Source organism: Balaenoptera musculus, chromosome 1 (assembly GCF_009873245.2).
Source record: "Balaenoptera musculus isolate JJ_BM4_2016_0621 chromosome 1, mBalMus1.pri.v3, whole genome shotgun sequence".
In the NCBI taxonomy this organism is placed as follows: Eukaryota; Metazoa; Chordata; class Mammalia; order Artiodactyla; family Balaenopteridae; genus Balaenoptera; species Balaenoptera musculus.
The window spans coordinates 181,598,294-181,618,804 of record NC_045785.1 but is presented as its reverse complement, the minus strand read 5'-3'; the positions used below and the strand labels follow the sequence as shown (position 1 = coordinate 181,618,804).

The following is a 20,511-nucleotide window of genomic DNA, read 5'->3' as shown; positions in this document are numbered from 1 at the left end:
AATCCAAAGACTAAGCTGCTCGTGATTTGCTTGTATTTATGGATTATACTACATCTTGAAAAGAAGAAAATCAGAGCTGTAAGATGACGCTGCAGGGGTCGTCTGGACCTTTCACGGAGTCTTAAGTCTGTGGAGTCAATGCTCATTAAGGGCTGGTCTTGACCTCTGTTCCCCTTCCGCCTGCCTGGTCCAGGTGCAACATTATTGCAAGGGCTTTACCGTTACTGGAAACTATGTGCAAACTTCAAATTGTGAATAAACAGTTATGATGAGGGTGTAGGCAATCCAGGAGTTAAGATGCCCACATTAAAAAAAAAAAAAAAAAAAAAAGTGAAGACCTGTAAACTTACATCCACTTCCTTTTATAATTAATAAACAGTGACTATAGCTCTTCTTCAAGATATAACTAAGGCTATTCAGGTGCAACTTACATTTAAACCAGCATGGTCCCTTTGCTGTTATGAGGAAGTTTTGCAAGAATATTTAAAATAATGATTCCTCTCTAAAAAAATTCTCTTTGAAGTAAACACAGAAAAGCATATATAATGATTTCTTTAAAATTTTCACATGTCCACTCTTAGTAATACAGGAGGCTGTTATGTTCCAGGTTTTGTTTTTGTCTTTTTTAAAAGGATTTGATTTGACTTTTAAAATTGCATTAACTAAGAGAAAGAAACACATAAGAAACACATAAAATTCCCTAGAATTTTATCCTGAAGTATAGTAAAACTTTTCCTGCTCTAACAATTCCATAAAGCATATTTCTGCATTTACATAGTGTTTGATAAATATAAGAGAAAACCAATTTATACATACTCATTAATTGCTATTTTGGATAAAATTGTCATGTTTATGCCTCTGAAATGTTAGTTAACTTGCATTAAAGCACATAAAATGACCCCAAATTAACTATACAAACATAAAAGGGGGAAATAAAGGTCTCCTGGTATCAGAATATATTAAAAAGATTTAGGATTTTATTTTTTCTTACTGCTGAGTGTTTTGTTTAGCAAACAGTTCTCTAAATTACATAAATCTACTCATTTTAAATATAAAATTTGAACTCTGAAGAAAATGAAATCTCTAACTAATGAGGAAAACGAAAGTTTTTAAGTTTCACTAAAGAAGTCATATATGAACAATTTTTTTTAGCTAGAATTTAAAAAGTAGAAAAGAACTTCATTTTCAATTTAGAAGTGTTTCAGACTACACAGAAAAGTAAAAGCAATGTAATAAACATCCTGATCTTTTTACCACGAAGATTTATAATTTTTAACATTTTTCTCTATTTACTCCAAGCCATTAAAAAATAAATATACAGTTGAGGACTCCAATCCCCTTTCCATTTCCTGATGCCCCTTTGGCTATAGAAGTAATCACTATCTTTCATTTGATAGGTCATTTTTCATACCTCCATTTTTACACTGTAATCACCTACTTATGTATCAAAAAACAGAAACAAAAAGTGAACAAGGTTATCAATTATGAAGTTCCTAAATTTGCTGTTTCTAAATTTACCGTAAAATTATTGGAAAATTTTCAAACAAACATATTCGTTGGAAACAGTATTTACTTATTTATTTTTGGTTGAAAAACCATAATGCTGATTAAATATAAAAATTTAAGTTAAAAGATTTCATTCCCCTGCCTCAACAAACTTCCTTGGTTGCAGAAATTGACAAATATGCCTCCTACCTCCTTTTTATTCAAATTCTTTAGAACTGGGTCATTTAAATTTTAACCATTTTCATGCTGCATAAGGGATTGGTGATATGGTTAAAGCTTTATACTTTATTACCTCCATTGCTCTCATTTTATTGTTTTCATAAGAAAGCATGTGTTGTGGACAGCTTCATGCATGGATATTAATTTTCATATATTACACTCATAGCATCTTGTTAGGATGCTTATTTTAAATTATTCTAAGGAGTCAGCAAAGTTACCTCTGTTTTGATTTGCTAAGAAAATATCAGCAATGTCATAGTTAAATAAGTGAGCATTGACATTAGGGTGTTTTGGTTTTTTTTTTGCCACTTCTTCTGGAGCCAGATTTCCCTTAAAAAAGAAGCAAATGCGTTTCTGAAAAAGTATATTGAAACCGAGATCCTTATCTGAACACAGAATTACTGTGGATTTGCATGAACTATGCGGCAATGCATCGCCATAGAGACCTCTTAACCCTCACACATCTCTCTGAGGGCATCAGAGTAGAACTCTACATCAGCACCTTTAAGGTCCTGTGTTATCTTAAGCATAATCTCCAGAGAGAAAACTTCAGAGTAACACAAAGGTGAGTTTAAATGTATTTTTCCCTGTCATTTCCCTACTAATTATTTAGGCAGCAATATATCAAGAGATACGTACAGTCAATTTAAAACTTAAGTCACAATCTTAATGCCCAAATGGAAAAGATGCAATTAACATACCTGGGTTTGATACTTGAGATTGCTAAACTATTTTCAACGTGCATTTATGGACTATATATGCTATTTCAGGATTGGACAATTGCCACTAGTAATATTTACCTCAGGCAATATTTAGGCTAACACAGTCTAAAGATGAAGACAGGCAAGTATGCAAGACTACACCTTTTTTTCAGGTTCAAATCAGAGTATATCGTAGCCCTCAATAAATATCACTCCAGGTCTTTTATGCTAGGTGTTTAAAAAAAATGGCACAGTGATTTTGATGGCATCATTTCTTAAAAGAAGATATTGCTACATAACATATTTAAAATGCATTTCTTTATAAGTTTTGTATACAAAGTCTTTTTTTCAAAGACATCACGTTTTTAGTATAGAACGAATTCAGGAGTATGGAAATCTATCTTTAAAGAGTCTTTCTCTTATTATCAGGCAGAAAGAGCTTCAATTATACTGACTTAGTATTTTTTCAACTTTTTCTTTCTTTTCTTCTTCTCAGACACCACCTATGTTCTTTAGCCTTTAAGCTACCAATATTCTTTCTCCCCAGATAACTTCACAGTCGGTGCCACTCATTGGGGGTCTTTTTTATTCTTGTTTCTCCAAAATTCTGGTCAATTCATTAACTACCTTTTAGTATTCTTATGTCTGTCTCTCATCATAGTTACACAGCAAATAAGGGCACTGGGTAAGAAGTAAGAAGACATTTTACTAAATATCTTATTAACTATTTTTGGTCCTCCATTTCCCTTTCAGTAGTTTGGGGAATTAGAGCTAGTAGATCTCCAGGGTCCTGGGACATATGTCTGCATGATTAACTGAAATTGAGACTCTGATGAATTCTGAGCTCTCAAAATTATCTCAATATGTTACACGTGGGTCAAGTGGTCCATCCTTTTAAAAAATGTAGTCACACTTATACCTATTCCTTTTAAGTATTTAATTTTCACTTTTTAAATTCCTCTGTGTATAAACTCTGATTCCTAAACGTGCCATCTGAAGGGTATTCTTCATCTCAAACAGCTGATTTTTGGTGTGAAGTATCATATGTAAAATTGTATAGTTTAAAGAAATCTTGGACAATTCTGGCAATGCATTTTACTGGTGAGCCCAGTAAGGTCAGGAAACAACATGGTCACTTCTTTGTACAGATCCTTTCTGAGTGGGATTTTTTTGCAAACTCCACAAAAATCTTGAACCATTGAGTTGCACAACAAAAAAAAAAAGGGATTTGCTGCGGGATGGATCTTAACTGTTATTACTGCAATCATCTGATATGACTTTGGGGATTTTCCAAATGCTGATTTAGTCATTAACACTAAGAGTTACATAATAGACATCCTCAAGGTATTACCAAAAGTTATTATATTTTGAGTTAACACTACCACTATTTTTATGAGAGAGAAGTTGATCATTGAGAGACTGTTGAACTTTGCCAACATTTTTACCCTGAATTTTAGCAAATTTACTCAGGTTTCTGTTTATGAACAACTTAGGTAAGTTATAAAATCTCTCGCTAATTCACACTAGGCTTTATGTTTACATGGGTTTTTAACTGTGGTGTACATACACTGAACTTCCATGGGGAATGAAAATAAAGGAATTGAACTTATAGTTTCAAATATCAGAAGCAGGGATATTAATAACAATCCAAAAATCAAGAGTGCAGCATGAGTTTTGAGAGACTGTGGAGGAAACTACCACATCAAGTGAGTTAAATAATAAATATAAAATGAATCACAAAAAAAAACACTTGAAATATACAGAGTGGTAACAGTATTGAGGGTTCTTTTCTACCAAAGCCTATACAAAAGATTTAATTTATTCTTTTAGGAAATTGCAAATACCAATGTAATCAACAACTACTCAGATCATCTCATAAAGCACTCAGAAACCAATTTCCTTAACCTATTTGTCTACCAAAATTATGTCTGCCTCTAGAATAGTGTATAAACACAGAATAGATCCAAATTAAATCACTTTTGTAGCTATTCATAGTATACAAAAATCAGGTATCAATAGGCATCAAACTAGCCATAGTATGAAATTGCAGAAATGTCTGTGATTTCCTTCATCCTTCTTTAAAAAAAATCACTGTATTCAAATACCCGTATAAGCCTAAGCTTTAGAAAGGAAGAAATAAAGGAGAAAAATAAAAGATATAACAGCAGATCATATTAAATCTAGAAAGTAGTTCCTTAGCTGAAAATGTGAAATTAGGTATTTAATGAAAATCATGTAGAATTTCAGAAATATTTACTTAGATTTGGATACTGCCTGTCATTATGTGAAGCTGTGATACATTATACCATATGCACACATTAATACATAATACATTATTAATGGTCTTATTTGGACTTGGCAAGGAAAACTTTAATTCCATGACTGCTGTCAATATTAACTTGAATTTATGCATCTGAATTTCCATTATAACTTTTTTTGAAATGGGATGTTAAACCAAAGGAAGAACTGACCTAGGAAATGTCAGCGCCTAAATAATATGCATAGGATAAAATGTAACAACATCTTTTTATGATCAAAATGTGGATCCCTTTTTCTTTTCATTTAAGATATTTATTTATTAGAGTCAAACATCAGAGGTCAAGAGTTTGATTTTCTAGTTTGTGAAATAATATTATTTTCACTCAGAAAAGGGCCTCAGAGATTACCAGGAGACAAAGAAACTGAGGCCTGAAAAGAGAAGAAAGGAATCCAAATTCATGGAATAAATTATCTAGAGTGATAGGATAGACTTCTTTCCATTTCTCGGGTGTCTCTTTAAAACGGACTGGATAAAGGAAAACGCATAGAGAGGAAAGCACCACAATTCCATTTGGTTCATAACATTTGTTTTGATAAAAGTCCTACTAAAGATAAAGCTGAGTCAATTTGTTACAGTAAGGAACATCAAAGTTCCTACAGAAGCACTTAACCTCTTTCTTATTCCATTTCCTCATTTGTAAACAGTCCAACACATGCCCTATACATCTGACAATACTAGGGATGTTTATTAAGTGCTTACACCCAGTAAGTCATCAGGCCATGTACTCTGCATCTAATTCTCATCAACATTTATATGATGCCAGCCCCATTATTATCCCTATTTTGGAAATGAAGACACTTAGAAACAGGTTGACTAAGTAATAAGTCTAAGATTCTGTGAAGCCTATGGAGTAGGGCTACATTTGAACCCAAAGGCCAGACTGTTCACCTGTGCATCTAACTGCTTTCTTTCCTGGCTCTTCTTCCCTTATTGTCCTAAAATATGAAGTAATAGGTGTGTGTGTGGAAACTTCAGTGTATTAAAACATTTTACAAATGCAAGATGGTATTAATTCGGGAAAGGATGCTGGGTCTATCTCACATCATCTTGGGTAATCAATTCTTAAATGTGCAGGTCTGATCTCTCTAATGAGTCCTATTACAAGAAAGATTGAGATAGAACATACATAGCACCATGGAAAAGCCCATTTATTCTACTTATTTATCTAAAATTCCTGCACTGAACTCTCTTGAACTTCACTGTATTAGAATTTGACCTGTGTGGATAAGACAAACTTCATTTCCACACCAATTATATTTGTTTCATGTAATCAGTTTGCTCTCAGTCATATCTCCCTGTGGTTCATCAGTTTCCTGCTTTTATCTCTGTTAGATAATCAACATATTGTATTCTGCTATTCCATCTTAATAGGAGTAATGCCTCAAAAAAAGTATATTAGCCAACGAGGAAAGCAAGCATCCTGTCTTACCTCTGTTCTAGCCCCAGAGCCAGTAATGGTGAATCCACTGGGGCTAACTGGGAGAGAGGATGAAAGCTTGTTCTATAAGGAACTGTCTGAAATACAGCAAATGCCTGCGGATATCATTTGCTTAGCTTTTCTTGGCTTATCCATTAACCCTAGCTGGAATAATTCTGGCTATTTTAGATACCTTGCTAATTACGTGATCTTCTCATTCAGGAGCAGCTTGTTCCTTGTTCCTGTATACTCTTAGAAAGCCTCCAGAGTTAAAAGGTACCATTGCCAGTTACCTGCTTGTTTGCTCAAAGGTCCAGCTCCTTGTCTGGAGCCTGAGAATGATTTGAAGGGAAAGGAGTAAGCCATATTTCTGTTCAACTCCAGTCTGAAGTTAAGAGGTCTGAAGAAAGAACAAAGCACACATAATGGAATCCAACTCTTGAAGGATATCAAAAATGGAATTTTCTTATACAACCTACCTGTTCAAATTAGCATACAATCATTTCAGCCTTTCTAAATACAAGTTTTGTTTTATTTTTTAAAAAACTATATTAGTAATAGTTGCAAATTTATAAATTAACCTCATAGCATTTTAGTAAATGCACTGAACTTGGCGATAAGACAATTTATAGTAGCACAGGAGTGCAGCCTATCATGGTCTCCATCCAAATGAACGTAGCCACCGATAATCCTTACGAAATTCTATTCAAGGACAGTGCTTGTCAAATTGCTACAATGTAGCCATTTCATAATCAATCTAAAAAGTTTATTGAATATTAGCTCTTGGGGAGACATTGGCCATCAACATAGCTCATGATTTCATGGTTAAAAAAAGAAAAAAATGTACACAATCTCAATTTTGGATCAAAGTTAATGGGCTCTGTCAAGGATTAAAAATGTGTACTTAGAAATCCTAAAATCTCGCACCTCTCAAATTTTGTCTAGCATTTTTAAAACCTTGTGTGAACAACTAAAATTTGGTTTCGTGGGGAAACTTGGTTGGACTCATAAGACTCTCTCTCGTGATTCTTTAAGCATTAATCAACTGAATATTTCTAGATGTGAAACTCTGACTCAAATCAACTTCTCTCTTGGAGAAGAAATGTAAGTCATTGCCCGAAAATTTTGTTAGTTCTCGGCTTTCTTAAAAAAAAAAAAAAAAGTTCTTGATTTCATGTCAGGTAGTGAAACTCACTACAGAAACACATTCATTCCACAAACAGCAGTAGAGTATTTTTTATTATATGCTACATCTGAAGGGCTTCCTACTGAATATTTTTCATTCACTTGAAAATACCTCTTAAGGTATTCACTTTAAAACACTAATCTAGTGTGTCTGTGTGAAACTGGAGCCTACTATAGTAAAACTTTATTGAAGGTCAAGGGTAACATAATAGCAAGGGGCTGGAGGTTACTGTGGTAATTTCCTATCTGCAGCATTGCTCTCAATTCTGAGAAATACTGCAGTAAATTTGAAATTGTTTTCTAAAGTCATGTGGGTTCTCCTGAAGAAGTTCCATTATTTATCCCTGAAAAATAAGTGCTCCAATCAGTCTTCCAAATGTTGTTGATTAGTTATTGCAAGAGTCATTAAACTCTTGTCAAAAAGTTTTATATTTGAATGCTTGTCCATAATTTGCATCCATTTTTCTCTTTGACCTTCATATTCGTAAGTGATTTCTAAATCAATCATTCAACGTTACCATATAGAGAAGGAGTAAATTTAAACTAACACTGTGTCCCTGAGGAGTAGAATGCAAAAGAGATGCTGAGTGAATTTTATAGATTATGGTCAAGGTGAAAAGACAGAAACTGGATCACTGTGTTACTTTAATTCAGGTCCCATTTATTGAGCTCTTACTTATTCTAAATACAGGGCTACACAGAAAGGAGTAAATCAAAAACACAAGAAAAATATTCTCCACCCTCAAGGGGTTTATAATCCAGTTGATTCAAGATCAAATAAAAATACTCAAGATAATTAACATTTATTTTATTTAAAATATAGAGTGAGGTTATAAAAAGAAGACCATCTTTCTTTTTGATAGCAAGAAATTTTATCATAAAAATCTTAAATTTGAGGAGAGCAACATTTCAAGTACGCACAATCCAAAAGGAGGAGACATTTCAAGGAATTACATTTTTTTGGTCACTTTATTATTTTACTGGGAAGTAGACACAGGGCGAAATTACAGTTTCAAAGGTGTCATTATTCAGTGCTTTTCAAAGATAATTGATCTCCATCATGAAGACCAAAGGAGTAAATATTCTAAACTCTCAGAATTATAAAAGTAAACACTGGATTGTATTCAGTATAATTTTTGGATAAAGTCTATTCTTTGATTCCTAAAATATTTGAAAATGAGAATCCAAGGATTAATCAAATGTGTCAGTTCATTTTCAGGAAAAAATAGACATATCTGTATTAATGTTTCTCATTTCATGTCATTTGAAGGAATTTTTTCAATCAGGTAATTAACTGCTTGCTTTAATAGTGTGTAAAAAGTGCTGTCAAGTCATTATTAGTGGACTGCAATCATATTCTCCTCGATTCCTAGAGTAAGTCCTTGTCACGAAAGGAAAGAGACACCAAGTAGGAATATTTTCTATGTGACCAAACAAGTAGCTTCTGCTGTAGAACATTTGTTCCAATAAATCTGCAGGCATTTGGAAGAACTCAGATACATTTCAAATAACACCTGGGGTCTTGGAATTCTTTCATGTCATTCTCAGTGTCCCAGGGCCCATCTCCATCAAATCAATATTATTGAGAGTGTGGGCGGCATGGTCTGAAGACAGCTAGCATAAGCATTGACCACATGCTCTGGGTCAACTCAGTCCCACCTGGGATGGCCTCAAGGATCTTCACAATCAGGCTGGGCTGTTCTTGTGGCTTGAATGCATCATACCGTACAATCTTTTCAGCAGACCTGAGAACCACAAAAGTAATGGTCTCAGAATTATTTCCAAGCAGTGGACTTGATGGATGCCATGATTCCTGTGGGCCTAGACAGATGGAGATAGGATACTCCCATCGAACTGTCATTTCTGGAATGACTTGGAGTCTCATAGCAGTAGTAGCTCATGGAAACATTGATTTGAAAGCCATTGGTCCAATGGCCAAGTGAATTCTTGCCACTTGTCTCCTTGAAACGTGGGTCTACTTTCTTAGAACATTTATCTTACCATTGATGCCTCATCTTAATTCCATGCCATCCATCAGTACCACCCTCAGTATTTTTCTACTCCCTCCTAGGTACCAGGCAGATGGGAAGGGGCTTGTTTTGACTTTGATTCACCCACTGTTAACCTTAGGGGATATTTGAGCCAGAAGACAGAATGATACTTCCTAGAAATTGCCACATCAACATCAGGAGTTTTGATTCATTTTGGATGTGGTCCTGGGAGGTTAGGTGCCAAAGAAAACTGCTAAGAAGATGTTAAGCCAAGATAGTTTCCAAGATAACATAGATAGAATTGTTTTATAATGAAAACAGAATTGCAGGGAGGTGGCAAAGGGACACACTGTGAAGACTGAGGGAGGCCAGGGGGCCATCTGACCAGGAATCAGGAGGAAGCTGGTGAGGCTTTCGGAAACAGAAGCTGCATTTCTAGATGGTCAGAGACTCAGGTGTGCTCTGCTACCTCTAAAGGGATTTCAGAGAATGAGGTGTGACGTGCTACCTCTAAAGAGATTTCAAGGGTCACGAAAGGCAGCTCCTGGGCTTCTGTGCTCTTCGCTAGTTTTTGTGGGATCCCCAGCAGCTCTGATAACAGCTAGCAGGATGTTCCCCAGGAATCACCTCCCTCCCTGTCACCCTGTGCCTCGTCCCTCATGAGCCTCTCTGTATGAATACTGGCTTTTAGTTCCTTACTGTACCTCCTTGCCCCAAATGCAGCCAGTTTTGAGAGTTTTGACTAAATTGCTATCCCTCTTATATAGTTGAATTTTAGGATGCTGGAGTCACGTAGTGGTTCCAATTGCTGAGAAAGTAAATGAGAAGGGAGATTTTTATTTTGCTCTTGGCTTTAATGGTTTTTCTCATTGGAGGGAAATACCTGCTCTGAATTAATGGGAACACTACAGGAAGGGTAAAGAAATCATAACTCGGTGCAGATTCATCAACCTTTACCTCAGCTCCTCGTGGATCTGAAGGTAATGAGGAATTTAAAAGATTTGTAATGGCCACATACGTCAGTTCTGCAAAATAGCACAATCTGGGCTAAAACACAGAAAAAGAAAATCGTTAGAACTCTTTGCTTTGTTTTGGGTCAAATTTATATTTCCTAAAAGAGTAAAGGAAGGCATGATACAGGTGTTTGCCATCAAAAGTCTTAATCTGTATGCATTTGACTTATTGTCCTAATTTAGGTACAGATTATCATTTTTACCCCCAAGAAAATGAAGTATGGGCACTTGTAATTGAATACTTTGATTTATGTTGTTTAAGGGGAAAAATGAGAATGTGTCAGATTGGGCCCTACTACACACACAGCTCTGAGTCACCATTAAAAAAGGAAATGGGATATCATAATAATAGCATGAAATATGGGTAAATATACGTTAGTGATGCTTGGTTTTCATGCAGAAGACAAGGCTTTGTTTCAAGCGATGCATTAGATAGTTGGGGTTCTCAAGACATTACACCCTTCTTCCCCCTTCAAGTTCTGAAATAAAATAAAAAATAAAACAGATGGAGACAGAATATCACCTCTATTACTGCTGCCTCTGATCATTTTGAAGACTATGCCTTATACCTACAAGCATGTGAGCTGAAAATCACAGCAGGGAGGTCATACAAGGGAACGTGAATTCTGCAGGCAGAGCAGTTCTTCACGGGGAGGAGCAGAGTGATTGAGAGACAGAAACACACACACACACACAGAAGAAGGGAATATGGAGATTTGCTGGCTCACGTGCCCAGTTTTTCCTTCCAAACTTTCCAATTAGATGCCTGTCTGGAACAGAAGAAAGGAGAGAGCTAAGAGTATTGTGATGGTAGAATCACTCCATACACGAAAGTAAGGAGGAGAAACTCTCATAAAGATATGCATGAAAGAAACAAAAGTAGAATATAAAGTAGATAAAATAGGAAAAGGTAGATTTAAGGTGAAAGAAAACGTCCCATCTTTGAGTCTTTATCTAAATTGATATTCACAAAGCAGCTGACAAATACCTATACACACATGGTCATAAGGCAAGACTTCACCGCAGCGAAGCAGGGACCAAGGCTGAAGTGACTGTCACCAGTCTTCATGGAGAGCCCTTGGGGGTTTGCACCAGAGGCAAATTCCTTCTATCCCATCCAGGGCTTATGGATGGGGCTCCAAACTGTAGAGGGCAGAAAAGGTTGATCTCCCACCCAAGCCGGACCCAAGAAAATCACCCCTCCCCTTCCCGCCCCTCTGCCAACCATTCACCTCTCACCTCTGCTCTCACCATCACATTAATCACGGTTTTTTTTTTTTTTTTTTTTTTAGGGGACACATTTTACTTTATTTTTTTAAGTAATTTTTATTGGAGTACAGTTGCTTTACAATGCTGTGTTAGTTTCAGGTGTACAGCAAAGTGAATCAGCCATACGTATCCATATATCCCCTCTTTTTGGAGTTCCTTCCCATTTAGGTCACCACAGAGCATGAGTAGAGTTCCCTGTGCTATACAGTAGGTTCTCATTAGTTATCTATTTTATACATAGTAGCAATAGTGTATATATGTCAATCCCAATCTCCCAATCCCTCCCACTCCCCTCTTCCCCCTTGGTATCCATACTTTTGTTCTCTACGTCTGTGTCTCTACTTCTGCATTGCAAATAAGAGCAACTATACCATTTTTCTAGATTCCACATATATGTGATAATATACAATATTTGTTTTTCTCTTTCTGACTTACTTTACTCTATATGACAGTCTCTGGGTCCATCCATGTCTCTACAAATGACCCAATTTCATTCCTTTTTATGGCTGAGTAATATTCCATTGTATATATGTACCACATCTTCTTTATCCATTCCTCTGTTGATGATATTTAGGTTGCTTCCTTGTCCTGGCTATTGTAAATAGTGCTGCAATGAACATTGGGGTGCATGTGTCTTTTTGAATTATGATTTTCTCTGGGTATATGCCTAGTAATGGGATTACTGGGTCATATGGTAGTCCTATGTTTAGTTTTCTAAGGAACCTTCATTCTGTTCTCCATAGTGGCTGTATCAATTTATGTTCCCACCAACAGAATCACGTCATTTTAATAAAGGATTCTGTTCAAAATTTCTACTACCAAGGCTTCTTCTAAAACACCCTCAATAATGTGTCATATGAACATTTTGTGGCCTGAGAGTCATAGTTGATAAAAGTCTTCTCCAAATATTTAAGTCTTTCATCATAATCACAAGAAGAAAACATCTTTAGCCAAGTCATTTCTCCATGTAGTATTCATGAGTTTCTGCAGGACATAGAGACAATTTTGCTGGAAATGTTGACAGGGCCTGGGACTCCCTCCTCTCTCTCCTGCATCCTCTTCTGCTCTTGGCCTTTCTGCTAATATCAACCCTCTGCCTTTGGGGGCAGCTTCCAACAGGGCAGCTGCGTGTGGAGCAGAAATAACTTTCAAAGCTGCAGCCTTTCTGCACAGATGTTCTAGAGATGCTATACTGATGCCTGGGACAGCCACTCCCACGCTGTGGGATAATTCTGGTGCACAGGTGAAGCTGACACAGCAAACAGATTTCTACTGACCTAGTTCTAACATAATTCTAAGAAAGATAGGATTTGCCAAGGAGTCACACAGCAAAACACACGTGAAGAGGCTGCTCAGTATTCAGGTAGCCATCTTTAAGACACCCACCATTCCTGGACCAGTTAGGTTTCCCCAGACACCAATAGGGGGTTTGTGTGGGTGAGATATATATATATAGAGAGAGAGAGAGAGAGGGAGGAAGAGGAAGAAGAATGAGAGGGGAGAGAGGAAGAAAGGAAGAAAGAAAGAAAGAATGAAAGAAAGAAAGAAAGAAAGAAAGAAGGAAAGAAGCACAGAAGGGAGAAAGAAAGGAAGGAAGAAAGGAAGAAAGAAAGAAAGAAGAAAGAAAGAAGAAAGAAAGAAAGAAAGAAAGAAAGAAAGAAAGAAAGAAAGAAAGAAAGAAAGAAAGAAAGAAAGAAAGAAAGAAAGAAAGAAAGAAGAAAGAAAGAAAGAAAGAAAGAAAGAAAGAAGAAAGAAAGAAAGAAGAAGCAAGAAAGAAAAGAAGGAAGGAAGGAAGGGAGGAATGAAAGAAAGAAAGAGGAAAGAAAGAAAGAAGGAAGGAAGGAAAGAAGGAAGGGAGGAAGGAAGGAAGGGAAGGGAATGGGAAGAGAAGAGAAAGAAAAGAAAGAGAGGGGAGAGAGAGAAAGGTGTGTTCAAGGGCTTACTGCTGCAGGCAAGGAGCCTGCAAGCCCCCGTCCTCAGGGTGGACAGCAGGCTGGAGACCCAGGGCAGAGTTGCAGTGGGAGTGCAAAGCTATCAGCTACAGAATTCCCACAAAACATCCTGGGTTGACACAGGAATATACACAACATTCCATTCTTGGAGTGAAACCCAATCTGTACAGGTGGAGCACTTGATTCTGGGAATCCCATCAGGTTCATTCCTAAACACATGGTCCCTACATACATGGTCCATTTACACCCTGAGGAGCATCAGCAGCCATCTGAGGGTGACAAAGGAGAGGACAGATGACAAGATCAGATTTGCATTTTAGAAGGATCACTCAGGCCTCAGTTCAGATGAGGTAACATTGTAATTGCCAAAAATTAAATAATGATCCAAGCATGAAATAGAACTTGTGTTTTCCCCAAACTGTTTATTCTTCTAACAAAATACTAAAAACAAGCAGCTGTTTATTTTCCTCCTTGTCTTACCCCTTATTGACACGTTAGGAGCACATACTTAAGTCAGTGCGATTTCAGGCCAGGTAGAATTTTAAGGTTGGAAATGTCAAAAGCAAACACAAACCACATAAGGGACAACTCAGCCTGGTTCCCAGCACCAGTGTCACTGCTCTGCCCATCTCAAAATCCACTCTGCACAGGAATCTTGATGTTCTTCATCTGAAAATGAAACTATATGAACTGAAAGATGCTTTTGATGTGGAGAAAACACAAAGCTGCCATTCTAACTCAAAGTAGAATTCCCTTCCTTTGTCGCATATTTGCCAGTAATGCAATGGATCAAGAAAGTTGTAGTCAAATCCTGAATTGCACATGGAGATAAAATGTTGATTCTCACTAAAAATATAGACATGGAAGAATAGTTTTACCCTAAGGTTTCTTAGCGAGTTCTCCATGTTTATATTCACTGGGTACAAAGCATGAAACACATCTCAGTGTGCGCATGTAGGCAGGTATCTTGCCACGCAAGCAAAGATCTGACAACGTTAACACATTTAAAACATTATCTAATGTATGCAGCACATTTCCTAATGACACTGGTGATAAAGAATGGTTTAAAAATTTATGTAATTTATTTCTTTTTTTTTTTTTTTTTTCCTGCAAGGACTCAAAGCTAGATTTGAATACATTGCCTGGAATAGTATGTAATTATTACTTAAGGAATTTTCTGATCTACTTTGATCGTTGAGGATTTCTTTTTGTTTTACGTTATACAACAGGGAAAACTGGAAAGGTTTTATCTTTTTAAATGCATATTTTCAAGTGCACCCAGAAGTGCGTTTAAATTTAAGCCATACTGTATATTAGAGCTGGTGTGCTCTTATACAGAGAATTTAAGTGTATAAACATCCATGGCGCAAGGTTTCCCATTATTATGTGAGTCTATTGTTTTGTTTTCCATATACCTCCCTAGTTTGCTGATGTTGTTTCCTCCTATTGAAATGACTTTTCCCTGCTCTTCTCTGAATGTCCAAATGTAGCGTAACTCAAATGCCACCTTCTCCAACCCACATCCCCTACCTCTGCTGGACTTAATCCCTTCTTTAAACTCTAATAACCTAGCTCTACCCCTTCAGGGCACTGAGCACTTTGTTCCTTGTGTTATTGTTTTCATCCTTAGAAGACCAATCCTTGAAGGTAGGATCTCAATCACTCAGAAGAGTGCTCTTCATTTAATAGGTGTAAAGTGAATATTGTTGAAATATTGAATGAATGGGTAAGAACTGAGAAAAACCCCTGCAGAAATCCAAGAGTTGGTCCTAGGACTGAAATAGCTCCAATAATTTTCAGAGTACTAAATTTTCTCGGTCTAAATTGTAATAATCGAGCAGTCCCAATTTTCTTTGTAAGCTGAATATAAAAATCTTTAAATGGGAGTATGCCCTATACGTTAATCATTAAAAACTACATATAAAGAGCTCATCAAAGAAAACCTTGAGAAATAAGTGAAGTACGTAAAACAGAAGTACCATTTTAAGATCAGGAGGAGAGGAGACCTTAGGCTGCAAGAAATAGATGTAATCCTAAGAGATTTTATGGCTTTTATACATACCTCTGAGACTGATTGCTATCCACTCATTCTTTTATTCAACATTTATTTAGTGAACACCTATATGTTTTTTATTTTTTATTAATTTTTATTGGAGTATAGTTGCTTTACAATGTGTTAGTTTCTGCTGTACAGCAAAGTGAATCAGCTATACACATACATATATCCCCTCTTTTTTGGATTTCCTTCCCATTTAGGTCACCACAGAGCATTGAGTAGAGTTCCCTGTGCTATATAGTAGGTCCTCATTAGTTATCTATTTTATGCTGTACATAGAAAATCCTAAAGATGCCACCAGGAAACTACTAGAGCTAATCAACGAATTTGGTAAAATTGCAGGATACAAAATTAATACACGGAAATCACTTGCATTCCTATACACTAACAATGAAAGATCAGAAAGAGAAATTAAGGAAACAATCCCATTTACCATTGCAACAAAAAGAATACCTAGGAATAAACCTACCTAAGCAGGCAAAAGACCTGTACCCAGAAAACTATAAGATACTGATGAAAGAAATCAAAGATGACACAAACAGATGGAGAGATATACCATGTTCTTGGATTGAAGAATCAATATTGTGAAAATGACTATACTACCCAAAGCAAACGACAGATTCAATGCAATCCCGATCAAATTACCAATGGCGTTTTTCACAGAAGTAGAACAAAACAAATTACAATTTGTATGGAAACACAAAAGACCCTGAAGAGCCAAGGCAATCTTGAGAAAGAAAAATGGAGCTGGAGGAATCAGGCTCCTGACTTCAAACTATACTATAAAACACCTATATTTTAAGTCCAACACTCTTCCAGTTGCTGAGGAAAAGATGGTAAACAAACATTCCCTGCTCACAGTAAACACATATAAAATCAGTAAGGTGCCAGTAAGCAGGGTATGAGATTTTATAGAAGCTATCAGGAAAGACCTCTAGGTTAGGTAGTCTTCGAGCTGAGCCTTGGATGAACCATTGGTGGAAGCAGTAGAAATATCCAAAGAGGAACTTTCCAGACCAGGACACAGCAAGTGCAAAGTCTCCAGAGGCACGAAGATTATTTGGGTGCTTGAGGAAAAGTAAGAGCTCATTATAGTCAAAACGGAGTGAACAGGAAAGAGTGCCAGCAGCTAGTGTGGAGAGGTGGGGTGGGCAGACCCCTGCAGGACACGGTTAAGATTTGGGAGTTTATCCTGAGTGAGATGGGGATGTATTGGGGTGAGTTTGGGCAGTAGACTAGATGCGATTTGCTTACAGGTTTAAAAAGGTCACTTGCTTCCATGTGCAGAGCAGGGCTGGCTAGGCTGGTGGTGATGAGTAGTGATGAATCACGGTGGCTGGTTAGGACAGTCTAGTAAGAACCCAGGCAAGAGATGCGGGCGCTTTGTGTTAGGATGGTAGCAGCAGAGTGGTGAGAAGTGGCTGGATTCTGGATCTATTTTGTTAGAACCAAGGTCAGATTATTCTTTAAGACTTTTACTAAGTAGGATTCTACCAGATGTAGATGAAAGAAAAGTCTCTTTTCTAAGGGGGCTTTGTGGTATCTAATTTATCCTGGCAATCATGCCCCACCTTATTCTCTAGGGGCCGCATCTATTAGGATTAACACCGGTTCTCAGAGATGGCTGGGTGACAGACTTTGTGTCAGAAGTCAAGCCAGATCCCAGAGCTCCAAAGCTACTATTCCTTCTACTACATTTCACGTTTTGCCAGTGTTCTTCTGCATACCCAAGAGGAGTTTTGATCCAAAAGGCCATAGGTAAGGTAATTTTAGCATTAGGAAAAATTCTGAATATTGATTAAATGGTTAGCTTCATTAAAAACATTACTAGCATTTTACTCTCAAAGGATTAGTGTACTTATTTTTAGCAATGCTTTTATCTTGTAGCCACCACAATAATGGAATAATTTATATTTGAGCAGTTTCAGTAAGTACCCTGTGTGCGCGAGTGCTTACACTCGGTTAGTGATATTTTCTGTCCTGCCCTGTTTTTAAATATGTGTGTTTAAAAATTTAAATGTTATCAAAAGCCTACCTGAAAATACCACTTAAGAAACTCTTTCTAAGAGTAAACATGTGTGTTGCTAGCCCTGACTATTCACATATTTATGTATTCTGAAATATTAGCCAATGACCTATTTTTTTAATCCTGAAAAATTTCTCAGTCACCTGTGCATTTACTCTGAGACATTAACCAATCAGCTAACAGGTTTTATTGTAATAATAGTATTGTGCTAGACAGTGCTTCTTATTGTACCATTAGGGTTCTAACCAGTTCTTTCCTTCCTGTTCTTGAGTAAGAATTTATTCTTAGAGAGTCTTGGCTGCTATTATATTTAGAATGCTACAGCATGATGCAAATACCCATATTTTAATCAAGAAATATGGACATTGACATTAAAGATGCTTCCTCCTCACGTAGTTGTGACTCATTTTTCCTCCCCAAGACTTTTTTTTTTTTGCATATTTCTCCTAGACCCGCACCTGACTCAAATAAACTCTCAGCCTCTTGAGCCAAGAATTTCTTTCTTTCTCTTCCCCATCCGTGTCCTCTGGAAAATGAAATTGAATTGAATGCATTGTGCATCTGCGGATGGTCCCTGTGGTTGCTATTCTGGCCAAGAGGTAGGAAAAATAATCTAGAACTGGACACAGCCCCTGCTCTCGGAAGACCAGACTCCTGAACAAGCCTCCAGGTTACATGATCTGAGGAAAAGCCTGCCATTAGGCTGAAGGTCTAAACAATGATACTTGATAAAGTCCACCAATGTCTTCTTTTTTAAGAAAAAAAAAATGAGCATTTTTTCAAGTGTCCAAATGGAATTTTTTAACCTTTTATTCTGTTCCGTCAAAGATGAGTTATGTCATCTCTTCTCAGGTATTTTCCTTTTGGAGTCTTCGTTCCTCAGCATTTGTGCTAATCCTTGATGGTAGGAGAATTCGCAGACGTGAGTGTGTGTGGGGTGCTGGGGGTGTATTCATTCAGTGCATATTTACTAGAGTAAGGCTCTATTAAAGTACAGAAATGAGCAGCCTCTGTTTAAGTAAGTAGAGTCTCCCAGGGCACTCAAGATGGCTGCGCATATTTGTTGGGAATAGTCTCATTGGTTAGATGGTGTCTAGGGCTCTGTCCCGTGAAAATCTTTCATGTTCCTACACATATGTTAAGGGGAACAGGTGACTCTTCCTGTCTTAGAAGATGCTAGAATGGATGTGTGTAGATTCCCTGTAAGTAGGATAGAATAATTTATCCTGTCAGAGTCACTGAGGCTCAAACCCACTCCTTTCTAAACTGGATTGTCTGAAAGTCAGGCATGCTTCAACCCTGCTTGCATATTTTAGTTGTTTTCAAAAGATCATGTAAGAGGAGAAACCACAGTGAATTATCCTCTGTGTCTTCTGTTTCTTGTTCTGTTCTGTTTTCAATGCTTATACTAAACATGATGGGAGAGTACAGTGAAATGGTTTTTTGGTCGTTTTGTTAAGTTCCAGGGTCCAACATTTTCTAATCCCATTAACAAAAAAGTACGTTGCCACTTAAAACCACAAATGTCTCAAATATTTTAGTTTATGAAACCAATAATTCACATTAGAAATATTTTCTCATAGAGCTTTAAGGCCATAACCAAACAATCCCTCTTGCAATTACACATAGAAATTTACTCATATAATATAAAAAGTAAAGAAGTTCTCTTCGTATAATATAGTGACCATAAATTTCACCATTTGATAGTGTTAACTTGGTAAGAGTTATTTATTTAAAAAAGATATTGCTGCATTATGTTAATTAAATTGATTAACATTAAAAGTGTATGTTATGCTGAAAGAAAAATCAGTGTTGAATGATTCTGCTTAATAAACATTGTTAAAGCAAGAATTTTTATTACATGAAATTATAATTTAAACTCGTGAACCAAATTTGGCTTAATGACGCTTGCTGCCACTGAATTTACAGGAGAAAGTGTAAAGCATACAAAAAAGAAAAAAAAATCTGTGGTTTTCCTCCTCAATAAAACAATTTTTCCCAGATATATAAAAGACTGTTGATTCTATTCCCATCCTGTGAAATGTGGATGTCAGTGAAGTTACAGGATCTGCTAAATGAAAGGGCACACACCCTGGTTACAAGATGCAATAGTATCTATTGTATCTTATTTAGTATCCAGATACTAAATAAGATACAACTTATTTAGTAACTATTCTGCTGAAGAAACGGCAGAAACAGGCAGAGTTGATTCGTGTCCTATTCTCTCTGTACAATTTGACTTGCCTATTTATACCACTTCAATACAAGTGAGCTGAAAACTTTAGGGATATTTTATCCCATACAGAATGGAAGAAGTAGAATTGAACAGCAGCAGTTCCTAAAAGTTGCCTGCGCATTGTTCTAGATTTATTTCATGGAGAATTTGTGTACCATGGTTTTGAAGTTTCAATAAAGTTTTCATCTGGAAGCCAGTAAAATTCAACAAACTTCATGATACATACTTAGATTTTCTAAGCAACTGATAAGTAAATCCACAGTGTTTTTAAAAGTTAGGAATTCTCTTAAGCAACATCATTCAGAGTTTTTGTTTAAAGAGTAACGTTCACTTTAAAGTGTAACTTACACTTTAAAATTACTTTTATTCTTACATATCCGCAGACGTTGTAAAGCAGAACTAAATCAGCTTGCAAATATATTATGGATGAAATATACTCGACCTGTTAAACCACCAAGACAAACTATATGCTTTTACTTTCTAAAATTAAAATTTATAAACATAATTTCCCCTCCAGCAAAGCAAATTTGGTTTCCTTTGAAGGAGGAAAACATATAAGCGGTAGGACAGGAAAGAAAGAAGAATACTAATTAGATGGCAGTGATAGTTCACCCTTTTAG

At 36.5% G+C, this 20,511-nt stretch overlaps 1 long non-coding RNA gene and 1 other non-coding gene across 2 annotated transcripts in view; both read left to right on the top strand.

The window, feature by feature from the left end:
- The window catches only part of LOC118889691, a 65,315-nt gene that overhangs the window by 8,217 nt on the left and 36,587 nt on the right, over positions 1-20,511 (top strand). The gene's annotated exons all lie outside the window — the stretch shown is intronic.
- On the top strand, positions 6,144-6,270 carry LOC118887207. Its single transcript, XR_005017918.1, has one exon. It is a non-coding gene; the product is annotated as a small nucleolar RNA SNORD22 (small nucleolar RNA).